The sequence below is a fragment of the Balaenoptera ricei genome, chromosome 13, assembly GCF_028023285.1.
Source record: "Balaenoptera ricei isolate mBalRic1 chromosome 13, mBalRic1.hap2, whole genome shotgun sequence".
In the NCBI taxonomy this organism is placed as follows: domain Eukaryota; kingdom Metazoa; phylum Chordata; class Mammalia; order Artiodactyla; family Balaenopteridae; genus Balaenoptera; species Balaenoptera ricei.
The window spans coordinates 100,374,519-100,390,940 of NC_082651.1; the positions used below are offsets into that span (position 1 = coordinate 100,374,519).

Genomic DNA, 16,422 nt, shown 5'->3' on the forward strand with positions numbered 1-16,422 from the left:
CAGAGCCCGCGGGACGTCTCCCCTGTGATCAACCCACAGAGGGCGTTCTCTCCGTAGAGCAGGACCACTCTCTGCAGCACAGGGTGAGGTCCGCTCCAGGGGTGCGTGGTGACTCATCCTTTATCTTGCCTCCCGACTTCTGCAGCTCGGGAGGGAAGAGCATGAAGCCTGCACAAAGTATTGCATGTAAAAAAGCATTTTCTTTCTGCCTCTCTTTCTCTTTCTCCCCCAACCCTCCCTGGAACTAAGAGATTAAGACATAAGAATACAATCCATAAGGAAATCTTTTTATACCAGAGTGATATCCCTTGCTGGAGAAGAAAGCTTGTGGCATAAAATATACGGGTAGTTTCAGGTCAAAGAAGTAGAGGCAAATACAAAAGACAGTCTCTTCAGTGGATACAGCCTCGCTCACCATCTGCTTGACCCTGGCATCTTCTACACGGCTCACTGGGAATTGTTTAAGTCGCAGAGTGCATCCTGTTTGCAGTTAAGAATTAAAGAGCAGTCAGTTCAACATTTAAAACTGAGTATTCGACTTTATCTTCATAGGGATGTTATTTTAAAATATTATATATAATATAATATATAATGTTATATATATTAATATTATATATTAATTTCCAGTATCCACCCCAGAAATGTGGATTTGTCTGTGTGGGGTAGAACTTCAGCATTACTGTATTTTTAAAGCCTTCCCAAGCAATTCACTATGGAGCTAGAGTTAAGAACCACTGGTCTATCACGTCCAAATTCTAATTTTTTTAATTATGAAACAAATTTCTCTTTGATCCTTAACCATTACTCTACCATATCCTCCAGAAATAAAAGAAAGGAAACACTTCTGCACTCAGTCTATGAGGTCAGCTCTGTGCTAATCCCAAAAACCAGACGAAGTCATTACAAGAAAAGAAAACTGCAGACCAGTAACTTTTATGAATATTGATGCAAAACTCCTCAAGAAAATATTGTCAAATTAAATATAACAACATATAAAAATAATTATATGCTAGCAAGTGAGATTTCCTTCAGGTATGCAAGCCTGGCTCAACGTTTAAAAAATCAATTGATGTAATTCACCACATCAACAGGCTAAAGAAGAAAAACTGTAAGAGCATTTCAATTGCTGGATAAAAAAGCATTTGAGAAAAGTCAACATCATAAAAACTCTCAGCAAATTAAGAATAAACAGAATGTCCTCAACTTGATACAGAATACATTCAAAAACGTACAGTTAACATACTTAATGATGAGAGACTGGATATTTTTCCCTTCAGATCAGGAAGAATGAAAGGATGCTTTGTCTCACTACCAGTGCTTGTCAATATACAAAAGTCAATTGCTTTCCTATAGATCAGAAAGGAACCATTTAAATGTGAAATTTAAAAATCAATACAACTTACAATAGTATCAAAAAATAAAATACTTAGGTAAAAAATCTTACAAAATATGTACAGCATCAGTATGCATAAAACTACAAATTACTAATGAAAGAAACAAGAAGATCTAAGTAAACAGATATTCTATGTCCATGGATTGGAAGATTCAATACTGTTAAGATGTCAATTTCTCCCAAATTGAACTGTAGATTCTAGGGAACCCCAGTTGAAATCCTAGTAACTTATTTTGTAGCTATTGACAAACTGATTCTAAAGTTTACATGGAAAAGTAGAGGACCTGGAATAGCCGACACAATTCTAAAGAGAAAAAGCGCTGGTAGAGGACTCTCCAAACCCAATTTCAAGACTTGTTTTAACTCTATAGCCACCAAGACAGTATGGTGTTGGTGAGGAAATATATAGGCAGACACATTAAACAGAAAGGAGAGCCCAGAAATAGATCCAGAGAAGTTCAGGAAAATGATATTTAACAAAAGTGCAAAGGCATTCAGATGAGAAAGGATACTCTTTTCAGCAAACAGTGCTGGAAGGTTTGGATGGCCACATGAATAAAAAAGTAAACCTAGACACAAACCTCCACCTTAAACAAAAATTAACTCAAAATGGAGCAGAGAACGAATGTAAAACATAAAACTATAAAACTTTTAGAAGAAAACATAGAAGAAAGTATATGTGAATTTGAGTTTGGTGATGGGTTTTTACATACAACACCAAAATCAAGATCCATTTAAAAAAATTGATAATCTGGATTAAAAACTTCTATTCAGGGGAAGACATCATTTAGAGAGTGAAAAGGCAAGCCTCAGAATGGAAGAAAATGTTTGTAAAATGGATATTTGATAAAGGTCTTGTTTACAAATATACAAAGTGTTCTAAAAATAACAACAATAATAATAATAAAATTTAATAATGAAAACTCAAAAATTCAATTAAAAGTGGGCAAAAATCTGAACAAAGAAAATATACAGATGCCAAATAAGCATAGGAAGCTATGTTTAACATCATTTGTCATTAGAAATTAAAACAATAACAAATTAAAAGAATAATAAGAGAGTGCTACATGTCTATTAGCAAGTTTAAAATCCAAAAAATAAAGAAATATGACAATATCAATTTCTGGTATGAAAGCAGAGCAACATGCATTCTAATTCATTGTTGGTGGGAATGCTAAAAGGTCCAACCATTTTGGAAGACAATTTTGGCAGATTTTTACAAAGCTAAATATAGTCTTACCATACAATCCAACAATCACACTTCTAGGTATTTACCAACTGGATTGAAAACTTATATGTCCACACAACACCATGCACATGAATGCTTACAGCAACTTTATGATTGCCCCAAACTGGAAGCAGCTGAGATATTCTAAAATAAGTGAATGAATAAACCCACTCTGGTACATTCTTACAGTAAGGCATTATTTAGCAATAAAGAGAGATGAACTATCAGGACACATGATATGGGTAAATCTTATATGTATATTTCAAAGTGAAAGCAGCTAGTCTATGATTGCATATGCATGATTCCATCTATATGGCATTCTGAAGAAAGCAAAAATATAGAGATGATGAAAAGATCAGTGGTTGCCAAGGTTTTGTGGGTAGGGAGAGTTGAAAGGATGAAGTATAGGGAGTATTTTAGGGCAGTGACATATCTGTATGCTATTGTAATGGTAGATACATAACACTGCATTTTTCAAGTAACAGAACTTTATAGCACAAAGACTGAATCCTAATTATACAAATTATATATTATATATAAAATATGTCACATATATATTACATGCAACATATATAATGTTACATATTATATATGTAATATATATGTAACATATATAATATATATTACTATATATATATATATAGGATCTTGTGGGGATCCAAAGATGGAATGCAGAATATGATGAAACAATCCAACTGTATTACAAATGCATGGAAAAACTGCACTGAAGAGATTCAGGGGAAAAGGTCTTGACCTAAGTAACTTTGGAAATGCATAGAATCTGTACAACTTAAAGCAAAATAAATTGTTCATAAACTGTACTCTAGTTGATAAAGCTGTTTCTTCCTGTAGTATAAATTAACAATTCTGTAACACTATGCATGTACACTGACTGAAACTGAAAATTGAAGTAAATGGATGGTAAATGGTAGGAGAAGGAATAATCACTCCAATTAACATACCAACTCTCAGAATTTATTCTAAAATATATGCTACCAATGAGACACACTTTAGCATAAAAACACAGAATAATTAAAAATGAAAGATATAAAGAACAATGTAGAGACACAAATGAAACTAAAATCAACAGATTTCATTAATAGAAAAAGTGTAAGAAAAGAAATATTAATAGAGATAAAAAGGGGCCTTTCCCAGTGATAAAGGGGTCCATCCGGTAGGAAGTTACCACAATCCTAAATTATTGGAATCCATACATCGTTCCAACATGCATAAAGCAAATTAAAAGAGAACTTAGGCAAATGCACAATCATGTTGGGAGTCATTGAAACACCTTTCTTAATAGTGATAGAACAAGCAGACAAGAAAATCAGTAAGGACGTACAATATATTAACAACATCATTTACGAAACTTGATTTAACCAACTTAAGAAAAATATCCAATATCAATAGAATTTGCATTCTTTTTAAGGTCTAATGCCACTTGTACAAAAATTGTCCACACCGTGGCCCATAAAGAAATCCTCAAGAAATCAAGATAAAAATTAATCAGAAGATATCTTCTGAAGATAAAGTTAGAAATCAATAACAAAATAATTAGAGAGTTCCTAGCCATATGAAAAATAAACAGTACAATTCTAAATATCTCAAAAATAAAAGAAATCACAATTATTATTTTAAAATATTTTAACCTAAATGCTAATTTGATACTGCATATTGAAATTTTGTAGTATGCTGATAAAGCAATGTTTAGAGGAAAATTTACACCAAAATGCACAAATTAGAAAATAAGAGACTGAAAGTCAATCCAATTTTCCATCTTAAAAATCTAGAAAAAAATAAGCAAATCAAAATAAAATAAAGAAAATCATAATAAAAATAAGAAATCAATGGAGTAGAAAATAAAAAGTAGAGTAAATCAATAAAGCCAAAATTAGTTCTTTGAAAAGAATAATTCAGTTAATAAGCTACTGGCAATACAGATCAAGGAAACAGAGAGAAAGGACACATTACCAATATCAGGAATGTAACAAGGATGCATCAAGAGATCCCAAATATACATTATTTGATCTTTCCTACATATTAAGAATGCTTGAGATTGGCTGTTCTAGGATTAAATTCGATTGTTTAATGATTTCAAGGCGTCTAGTCCTCCTCTTTGTGTTGCTAAATGGCTGCCACAGCTCCAGACATAACATCCTTGAAGAACCGCTGTCAGAGGCATTAAACAGGACTGAGGCTTTCTCCTCACCTGCCCTATTATATCAAAAGGAAATTCTTCCCCAGAATTAAGCCAATAGGCTTCATTTTATAAGTCGTTAATCAGAATTAAGGTTACATGCTCTTCAAACAGAGACTGTGACCATATACCACGATACCAAAGGCTCCTCAACTATATATGGAATTTTTTTAATCGTCAAGAAAGATGAGGAGCAATAACCCTGGGGTAGGCAACCATGTTCTCTGCCACATTTAGCATTCTTCTCAGCTCCATGAGTAAATACATTCTCTCTTTTGAAAAAGCTACTGTTGGTTCTCTGTTATTTGCAAATAAAACTATGTGGTCTAATACAAACTGAATCCTATTTATTCATTAGTGCCTGTCCTTGGAAATCAAGATAATGAATATACCAGCTACAAACCACTCATAGTCATTAAGGAAAAACATTTGTCCGTTAATGCCAATCATTCCTATGTCTGTGTTACTAAACATTTATATAGATAATAAAATAATATTTACAGTATTTTATAAGGCAAAAGTTTTTGTTGTTTTTTTTTTTTTACCCTGGTATATACACATGTCAAGTACGTGGGTAAATACAATGCAGTTCAAGACACGGTTTCAGTCACCAGCCATGGACGAGATACCCTGCTATGTGAGGAGCACACTGGCCTCTACAGCTCTCAATCTACAACGTGCACAAATAATTCCGATTTACTGAAGCAGAAGCTAAAAGAGAGCAGACAGATCCAAGAAAAATCAGAAAAGTGTTCCTGGCAGAGAAGCATTGGGTAAAAATATACATCCTGATGTTTGATCATGTGCTTTTTCTTGCTCTAACTTTACCCAAATAGAATTAGACACTGACTGATGTATGGCTCATTTTGAATTCCACTGTCCCTCTATGATGGAAATCTAATGTAAAATGTTTACCCTAAACTGGATGGTACACAAAATATTGATACTATGATTGAATCAGAAATGTATTTGGATCCTCTGCACATCATATAGTTTGTTTCCTAAACAAATCTGATTAAAGAAAGCATCAAAGGTATTTTTGAGAAAATAGAACTTGGGAAAATAAATTCAGTCCAGCTGACATTAAACTCTGCTCCTGTCAAACCAAACAGGATTTTAATGTTTCTTGCCTGTTAAGTATTAGTGAGGAATCTGTCCAAACAGTAAAAAGTAAAATCCCACAGTCACTAAATCAAAGTAATTAGAACTCCAGTGATGGGTGAAAGTGGAATCAGATGTTCTCCCTCACTGGGAAGTATCAGTTGGCTGGGGTATTTGAAAATCCATGACTTCAGACAGAGAGCTGCAGCTAGATATTATGACAGAGGATTTTTTGTGTTATGCAGGTTACACTGAGCTATATTTTTGCCTATTTCATGTAGGAGATGAATTATATAGAGAAATTAGATTTTTGGAAGCCATGTGCTGATTTTCCAACTGCAACCTATAGAAGTTAGCTGTGTATATACATCAGTCATCCCCAGAGCTTGTACTATTTTCCCTGTGAACTGTTAGTGTAGAATTCTTCTTAATTTGGGACTCTGGTATATTTTACTCCCTAACTCCTGTAACAGGATGGAAATTCTGTTAACTGTGCCGTGCATTGTAAGTCTCCTCCAGCGAGACCTAGAGTAACGGCACCACAGACACCTCATGAATCAAAGGAGCGCTAGATCCTGAGTTAACTAGTTGAATGATGAGAGGCTTTCTCTGTTAAGCAGATTTTAACATTTCAAAATGATTTCTTACATCTATTGTAATCCTGAATTACAATATATATGGAAGAATATGGAGTACAAATAAACTAATGAAACAGAAAAAAAAAAAAAAAAACACTCCAGAAAAAATTTCAACAAAATTGGCCCCTTTGTTGTGTTATATATAGCAAGAAAACCTACAATTTTTCAGTGATGAATAGTATTTGGGATGGATACAGACATTGACACACCTTGCATTTTTGTCTAATACTAATAAAAATAATACCGATTCCAAACATACACTGACCCATCACTACATGGTGGCAGGCAAAGCCTTCACGTTTTCAGTGCAATACATCCCTTGATACTCACACTGACCTTTAAGTGTTTTTCAGATGAGGAAATTATGGTCCTGCCTAAGTCACAAAGGCAAGTCACCCAACAGCACACAATGGCTCATGTGGGTCTGGGGTTTCGACACTGCACAGTAGAACCACAAAGCCGATTACTGTAGCCACTTTCCTCCACCACCTCCTAACTTTGAAACATGGCATGTCAGGAAAGTTTGCCTCGTAATCCAGTTATGCAATGACTTTATCAAGAGTAATTTTCATCCTTTAATGTCCAACTATTATATCACCATTTTAAGAAATTCCCATTTCCATCAGCAGTGTACCCCACAGGCATTAACCAACATAAGGGTGTTTTACAAGCCAGCAGTGTTTCGGAAGACAGAGCATCCTGCAGAGGGGGGACAAAGACCCCAGGCTGCAGGGAGCTGGTGCTACCTTCCCACCTTGGCCAGCTGCTGTCTTTTCTTCAGCTCCACGCAATGCCTCCCCACCACACAGGTGCTGGAGGTGAGCAGGTCTTCCTCTTTTTATTCCCTCGTCCCAAATCCATAATCAGGGTTGTGGTGGTGGAGGTTCCTGGAAGTCAGGCAGGACACATGTGACACTGGGGGTGGTGACATCAAATCACCTGTTTGGACTTAAAATTTCCAGCATGCTGTTTATCCTGTGGGTAGCAAGAACATTGCGTCTACAAGAGTAACCTGGCTCACCCAAAGTCACATGGAAGGGAGCGCCTATGAGCTCATTCCTCACTCAAGATGCCCCCAGGAAGAAGCCAGAAGAGGAGAGCGTGACATGCGGTGATGAGCCATTTCCTCTTCTCATCAATCCCATGTGACATGTAGTAATAACTCCATCTTACAGATTAGAAAAGTCTTGTTGTGGCCAGGTCTCTCGCTCAGGGTCACAGACTTTGAAGGTGTCAAAATCTGAAGTCAAACAAAGGCACCTGGTACTCTGGGAAGACAGTGGCGTCCCTCTGAGAAGACAGGATACCTGCAACCTGACCACACGGAGGTTGGGCATTTTGTCCAGGGTGGTCTTGGATAAACATACAGTTCCATCTGCCTTCATCCCTCTCAACTTGGACATTGCCATAATTAAAGAGTGAGTTTCTCTCTTGCACCTCAAATTCAGAAGTCTGACCCTGTGAGTCAATTTATAAGGCAGATGATACCCTCATAGAGTATGTTTTCCACCCTAAATATATCAGGAAGACTGTCTGCCTGACTTCTCTTTTAGTCTTGGCTACTTCGGAAGTTGGCTTATTGAGAAAGAGTATGGGGTCATTTTGCCTTATCATTTCCACCTCCAGGCAATCCCCAGAATAAGTAGATCCCAGGAAATGCAGGGGTTTATTACAAAGTGAAAAATGTAACTACACACCTGAAATTCTGTGCAAGTCCACACCGGGCTTAAAGTGGTTTGAGGTGGACCTTCCTGCAGATGTTGTCTTCTTTCGAATAAGCGTTCTGCCACGTGCAGTGTATTTGATTGTCAGAGACTTCAGTGTGTCTCTTCATTTGTGAACTGCAGGAACTCCACAAGACGGATGGTCAGGAGAACTAGTTTCAGGACCTATTTCTGCCATAGGATGATTAAGTTCTTGAAAGTCATAGTCTCCTTACTTTTAAAATGGAGAAGAGAAAAATAAGAACTTCACAAGTTATTTTGACAGTCATATGAGATTTTGTATGTGAAACACTGAATAAAACTGTAAGGCATTCTATCAATGCCAGCTATATCATTACTAGTACTGTTGTTAAATTATTATTATTATTACAAAAGTATGTAGTTGGCTGTGTTTTGGGATGTAAGGCTTCATTGCAATTAATTATGTGTTGTGACATGAAGGGTCCCGTGGTGTAGCAACTTCACTGGGTGTCACTGGAAAGAAAAACAGTTGGGGAAGGACAGTGAACTGAGCACCGATTGTCTTGCAGAAAAGGACCAAAAAAGACAAGAATGAGTATAAAATGCATGCTTTGTCACGCTTCTGGATGGAATGAGTTCCTGAGACCGGAAGCCGCAATCATCCTAAGGAAACGTCTGATGGACAAGAGTTCTAAAGGGGTTGCTGGCCTGCACTTTGCCCTGCAGACCACAGGCTCTGATGGGGCCTGTCATCCCCCAGCCACGATCCACAGGTTAATGTTCTCAGAGTTACCAGCCCTGCATCCGTGGCCTCTGGCTGGAACACATGTTATTTGGGTAACTGAGAAACAATCTCCCTCCCTATCAAGTTCTTACGGACAGAAACTAATGTTTGTCTGCCGAGCACATGTGTGCCACTTGGCGTTCCACCTGTGTTTATTCCAGAGGACATTCTGATCAGGGTTTGGAATTCGCACAGAGAAACTCACCTGCTTACTGACACTCTCAGAATTGCTACTACCATAACCACACTCAGATTTCCATCGGCAAATATGTATAAGGCAGTGGTAGGGAGAGGATGAAGATATTTTTCCTGGAGAGCAGACGGTCTGAAGCTGAGAAAAGGAATATCTGATTTGCAAACCAGACACAGAAGGCCAAGGTGGACCATCTGGTCCTATAATGAACTAATGCTGATGCTTCTGATTTTTCAGTAGACCTTTTAGCACATGATTTAATCCACAATCGGAACTAGAGAAATGCTGCCTTTCTTAATTGAGTAGCAAAGCAGTGAGCACTGCCTCAGTCCTTCAGACACTAAGCCGGGCTGGGAGGCAGGGTCTTGCAGGACAGCTGGACTGGCTTCTTCTCCTCCCACCTCCTCACAGGGCCACTCTTAACTTCCCCCAAAATGCAGTTTTATTGGGGCTGGTGTTGCGGAGGAAGATTTCTTTCCCTTAAACAAGCTATGGGTCATGCAATGATGAGTTTTTGACACCATAACAAACTTGCAATGAGCAAGCAGCTCTTATGTCTCAGGACTCTACACTTGCTGCAGATGCAGACGTGAATAACCTTCTCTGCTCTAACAGAATTCACTTTCAATACTACCATGTGATAAGTACTTTAATACTAATGTACACAGTCTGCCACTGGGGCACTAAGGAGGAAGTGATGAATTCTTCCATAGGGAATCAGGAAGGACTTCACAGGTAGGTGACATTCGAGCTGGGTTTTGAAAGATGAATGAAATTTTCCGGTTGGGGAAGGAAGGAATGACGGCATAGTGATTTGTATGTTGAAAGACATGGAGTTAAGGAAAGTCTTGGAATTTTCCAGGGACCATAAGAGGTAAAGTTGTACTTGCTTTGGGGGAAGGGGACCGGATGGCCAGAAAGGAATTAGAAGTGGGGTGAAGTTTTGAATGGCTTATGATACTCTTCATACTTCATCTTATGCACAAAAGTAGACAACAAAAACTTTCCTTAGGTAGTAGATAAAAGGAATTGGCATTTGGACATTTTGGCATTAAAAATGACAAGATTGGGACTTCCCTGGTGGTGCGGTGGTTAAGAATCCACCTGCCAATGCAGGGGACACGGGTTTGAGCCCTGGCCCGGGAAGATCCCACATGCCTTGGAGCCACTAAGCCCGTGCACCACAACTACTGAGCCTGCACTCTAGAGCCCGCGAGCCACAACTACTGAAGCCCGCATGCCTAGAGCCCGTGCTCCGCAACAAGAGAAGCCACTGCAATGAGAAGACCGCTCACTGCAATGAAGAGTAGCCCCTGCTCACTGCAACTAGACAGAAAGCCCACTCGCAGCAACGAAGACCCAGTGCAGCCAAAAAAAAAAGACAAGATCCCATGAATGTGGAAAAGCATGGGTAGACCTTTCAAACAAGAGTGATAGAACTTGCAAGCCTACAGGTTGATGGTTGTATATATCATTCACCAAGAAATGAACCCAGGAAGAAAAGATTTGGATTTTGAAGCATAACCAGATATGATGATAATGAGTTTAGACTTGGACATGCTTTTATGGATTTGCTTTCAGATCACAGGTCAAGGAACACCACAAGCTAATGCGTTTACGAGTGCACATGACATGTACAGAGAACTGGGTTTTTTTCTTGTGGTTAAGATATAAGGAAAAGTAGTATGTGGCATGTCTTGAACAATTGTTTGGGGCTAAATTGTGAAAGGCCTTTAAAGATGGGCATGTGTCCCTTAGAAAACAGAGTCAGGAGGATCTTGAATAATTATTATAGCAACAGGGCAAATAGGTGTGAGCCATTTTATTTTTTTTTAATGACAGGAATATGAAGAGGAAGGATGAGTCAGAGGTGACTCCAAGTTTTCAAATTTGGTGAAAGGTTTTGGCTAGCGTTCATTTTATTATGTGGTACTGAGCAGAATTGAGTGAATGCAACCATTACCAATTACAGCGGGCCAGACTTCCAGCAACGCTGTGCATCTGGAACATACACTCTGAACAGGAAGGGAAGGGCAGTTGAGCCACTCAACTGCCATGAAGTCAACTCACTTTATTTGATTGACTAGATAAGGATGAAGCAAACTAAAAGGGGACACACTGACAGATGACAAAAAGAACAGTAGACATCAAAGGCACAGTACAGAAAAAAATGCATAAAAGCTGAAAAGTCTGAGGACATTAGCACAAAGGTAAATAGCTAACCTATCTCAGTAGCTCATGGTGGTGGTCATATAAATTGTCCCTATTTAAAAATGGTGATTTTGACTCATCACAGCAATGTTTAAAAACAAAAAAATATATGTAACAAGCTTTGGAATTATTTTAATAAAAATTGTGAAAATAAAATTAAATGCTAAAATTTTCATTACCTGCAATATTTATATATGTAAATAATCTTGCCAAATATTATTGGGAAAGTAGTTGAGCCATGTGTAAGTAGAATTCATATGTGGAGGAATAGAAAGAGTAAATATACATTTTTTTCCTTTACTACTCGTTCAACTGGATCGTTGCCATTCAAAATTTCTTTCATAACTTCAACTTGTAATGCTATTTTGATAATGGAATTCTATTGTAATTAATATAATCAAATATATTTCACCCGCGATTCATATGGGACCTAGCCATTTATACAAATCCCATGTTCTATTGAATTTCAGTTACTAAAATAGAAATTATGTCAAAATACATGCAAGAAATGATATAATGAAAATGAACCTAGAATGTAAATATTAATGTGGATATTTTAGACTGTTTCTTGACATTTTTTTCATATTAAAGCAACATAATGCTTTTATTATAGCCATAGTCTATTATTATTATTATTATTTAAATTTCAGGATTTTGTGGTCTCTTTAGTTGCTCAATTGCTATTATTCATATTAATTATGAATAACATATTTACCATATAGAGTTTCAGATTGTAATTTGGAAGCTGGCTAGCAGAATAAGTCATTAGCTATCAAATTATTTAGTAAAAATTAAAGCACATAATATGTTCTGCAATAATGTAGTTAGAAGCGTATGTTTTTGAGTAAATAGACTAGTCATTCATGGAATATGGGATTAAGTGCACTAGCAAATCTGTTCCCACCCAAAACTCAGATTCTAGGCAGAGGGTTTTTTTTTATAGGATGTTTCCTCTCAGAGGCTGCGTGAGGTTAAAACTGGTCCAAACCAAAGTCTGTGAGGGCAACTTAAGTCAAGAGACTGAGCAACTGTCCTTTGCAGGACAGGGTTGTAAAAGGAAGTCAAAATCTAGAATTAGATATGGATAGAAACTGAACTACCCATCGTCCATAGACAATAAACATTGTTTCTTCCAGTTTCGAATTTTGTTTTCAGTTAAATGGAAAATCCATCCAATCATGTTAAGCTACTAAGTGCTTGCTGTAAATGAACAAAGTTAGTGTTGGGGTACGTATGGAATGTTAGCTTGGATGGGATTCTGCGAAAGCACTGTGACATATCGCAAATGTTACAAATTGTGTGATCTTTTCAAAATTATTTAGCTTTCAAGAACCTCATTTCCTCATCTATAAAATGGAAATAATAAAAACTACGGGGCAATCTGTTGTGAAAAATAAATACATAGTAAAGATATATAGGAGTTGACACAGAGGAGTTGACATGTGATGTTAATCCCTGACCTCTTCCCCTTAAGATGGAAAAGTTGCTCAGGTCTTCTGTCTTTTGCGAGGCACATAGTACTTGCAGAACTTCCAGCCCTTCATAGTCCCCCTGGTTTCACGTCAGACATCAAGCAGTTACATATTGGAAGATGCGGGCAGAGAATTCCTTGGCAAACTCTTTTCTGTAGAGTTGAATTCCTTGCCATCCTTGGATTTCTGTATTGCAATAGATGCCTGTTTTTAGTTGCGGTAGAATACCTATTCTTTGCCCAAATCCTAGAAGGTACCAAATGGGAAGCAAAATATGCTTAGAAAGGCAAATGGAACGGTTTCACAGATTCCCTGGTCACATGGGGCCCTGAGTGCTCTGCGCCTCCACTGTTCCAGGTACATGTGTTTTGTTCTGGGGAAGATTATCTATAGGATGCATGAACAACAAGGTCCTACTGTATAGCACAGGGAACTATACTCAATATCCTGGAATAAACCATAATGGAAAAGAATATAAAAAAGAATGTATATATGTATATAACTGAGTCGCTTTGCTGTACAACAGAAATTAGCACAACACTGTAAATCAACTATACTTCAATTAAATAAATAAATACACAGAAAAAGAAAAAAGAAAAGGGAGGGTGGAGGGAATATCCTGATGGGCCTTCCAGCCACGGTAAGACTCAGCTTTGTGTGAGGGCCACGGGAGTCGTGGAGGCTGGTGCAGAGGGCAAGGTGAGGACCCCCTTGGTGGAGAGGCTGTGTGGTCCACGTTAGGTGTTTGCTTTGGAAACCAGTGTCCAGCGTTGTAAGTGCGCTGGACACACTTAACATTGACCCGCACTTCACTCCCTCCACCTGTCAGATGCCCCAGCACCTGGTAATTTGCACCACAACAGCCATTCACATGCTCCAGGTGTTCAAGAAATGCCCATTGCACAAATGGATAACCATATTGAAATATAGATCATAATTTTCAGAGATGAGGACTGAACTTTTTTAACCACCTCAAATAGAATAAACTGTGTGTGCATGTGTATAACCTTGTCTGCTTAATTCTCATATCAAGCTGCAAGGCTGCTACGTGTTCCCCCATTTTATAGAGAGAGGAACTAAAGACTAGAAATGTTAAGCTAGTCCGTGGTGGAAGAGGTTGAACCAGGTTTGCACTGAGGTCCTTCTGTGTGAAAGTCTAATTCCATTTAACCGCACCTCACTGACTTCACAGACAAGCCCTCTTCTGTTTCTCTTGATTATGACTTCTAACTTAGAGTGTCTTTTGCAGGATTTGTATTTCCAATTAATATCCTCAGTTCCTTTTGGTGTGAGAGTAGCTAACTAGCTCTCTCTTAACACAGAGACTCATTTGGCAACACATCTATATATTTTTATACAGATACCTGATCAGTTTGTTGATTAATTTCAATCCAGATTTAAGTCGTTCTTTAGAAATGTGGAAAGTTTCCTCAATAAGAATTTAACTTTCTTCCTTCGCACTGTGATCCCTCTTCAGAAATATTCTAAGCATCTTTACTGAGAACCAGGAGGCACAGGCCTGAAAGACTTTCATTTGGTGAAGTGGGTGTTAGGCTAATTATGAGAACATAAACATTGGACAGAAACAGACTGAAAACAGATATTCAGTATCACTTTAATTAGGCTGTACTACTTGAGGAGTCTCTTCAAAATAATAGTCTTGATATTATTATAAACATGTTTAACAAAAAGGCATCTTGGCAATGCTTACTGTCAGACCTGGCAATTAATTGAACTGACATTAATATTTAGAAATATAAGCGGAGCTCACTGCACCCGGGGCAGCGGGTGATGGAGCTGCTGCAGGAGGCCCGTCAGTACTGGGGGGCAGGGGCGGGGGGAAGCAGAGGTACTGCCGAGCTGGGCCGGGGACCACAGGGGCCGCAGGAGGTGCAGAGATCAGAGACCACATCACATCAGACATTACAGAAAAATCACAAGAGATTTCAGAGTAAAATTCTACTTTACCAAATAATCTATCATCTTCTTAAAAGCATCATCATAATTAATGCTATGGAATGAGTGAAGACAATGAGCCCCTGATATTTAGAAAAAACGTCAGGCAATGATCATTTGAAAAGCAGAATAAGAGGGGCAGTAAGCAAACGCAGTACCAGGAGTGGTGGAAGGATCCGTACGTTGGGCAGCATTTCTAAATGCGTAAATGTTAGTAATGTTTCCGTTTTTCTCTGTAGCTTGCTACGTAATTTAAAAAAATAATAAGCTGCCATGAATAAGCAAAAAAAAGAAAGAAAAGAAAAGGCTGTGCATCACAGACAAGGGATGTCTTAAGGACATTTTAAGAGCATTTTAGTGGTTTGGAGGGAACCACTGGAAAACTCCTGGACGAGGACTGAGGAGCTACCCAGTGGTGGGGACACCACTGAACAGGACCCCACTGAGTTTTGGATGACCACCTAAAGCGCATATAGTGTGGAGCTAACACTGCAGAGGACTCCATCCCGGATGGTGAGATCACCATCCTTGGTGTCGCATGAGAACAGGATGAGAAACCGGGCTTTAGCAAAAAGGCCTCACACGGTAAGTTGGACAGCTTACCAACGTGCTTACCAGTTGGTGCTCCTTATTGACCTGCTCGATCAGATGTCTCAGCTACTAACATGGTGAAAGGCCACATTTTTAAGCCTGGAAGAGCAGCATCTCACCGACCAGCACAGCTAGAAGATCTAGCAGAGAAACCTGGAGTCATCCTGGTACAGACGTGCACGGTGATTACAGGCTCCTGTTCTGTAAACGTACTTCTAACCACTTGCAAGACGCATGCGTGGGCTCTGAAACCGAACTCTTGGTGTGGCACATAGACTGCAATGCTGCTTCCCAGTTCAGTCTGTGGTGATGGGGGTAGAGGCCTTAGAGCACCCCAGATAGGTCACTTCATGCCCATGCCTCATGAATGGACAGCTGAGGGGTCCAGCCTGAGTAGCTGAAGAAATGCAGTGTTCCAGAATAGTTCTGAATTCTTGGGTGTTCTCTACTTCAGCATGCCAACTTATTTCTGTGGACAGACGCTAACATTCAGAGTTGCAACTGTGAGGCGACCAATGACAAAGAGTTTGTCTCCTTGACCAAACTCTATCTAAGAAAATATGCTTGTTTGTATGAAAAATACAGTAACGTGCCCAGGTGTGATGAAGCAGCACATCAACAATTTACCTTCAAATAATTGTTTAAAGTTATTCAAACTTGTAATTTTGCTGTAAGTTTGAAAGTGATTCAAAATTAGCAGAATAATACATAGAAAGGAAAAGGTGTCTATGCTTTGGTTTGACTGTGCCCAAAGTAAATTTTATTGCTCTCTTAATTGATCTAATTCAGATATATAATAAGTACTTATTAAAATTCACCAAATTAATAAATGAATTAGTGAATAAAGGAAATATTAACTCATATTTTATAAACTTTAAGCTTACAAAATTGTCCTTCAAATATTTCTGACTCTGTATTTTTAAAATCTTGTCAGCATTGGTAAATATTTACATAAGATAAAAATTAAATTTCC

The 16,422-nt window shown here is 38.2% G+C and overlaps 1 pseudogene; it reads left to right on the top strand.

The window, feature by feature from the left end:
• Window positions 1–14,693: 14,693 nt before the first annotated feature.
• LOC132376783 (cytokine receptor-like factor 3) lies at window positions 14,694–15,988 on the top strand (annotated as a pseudogene).
• Window positions 15,989–16,422: the final 434 nt, after the last annotated feature.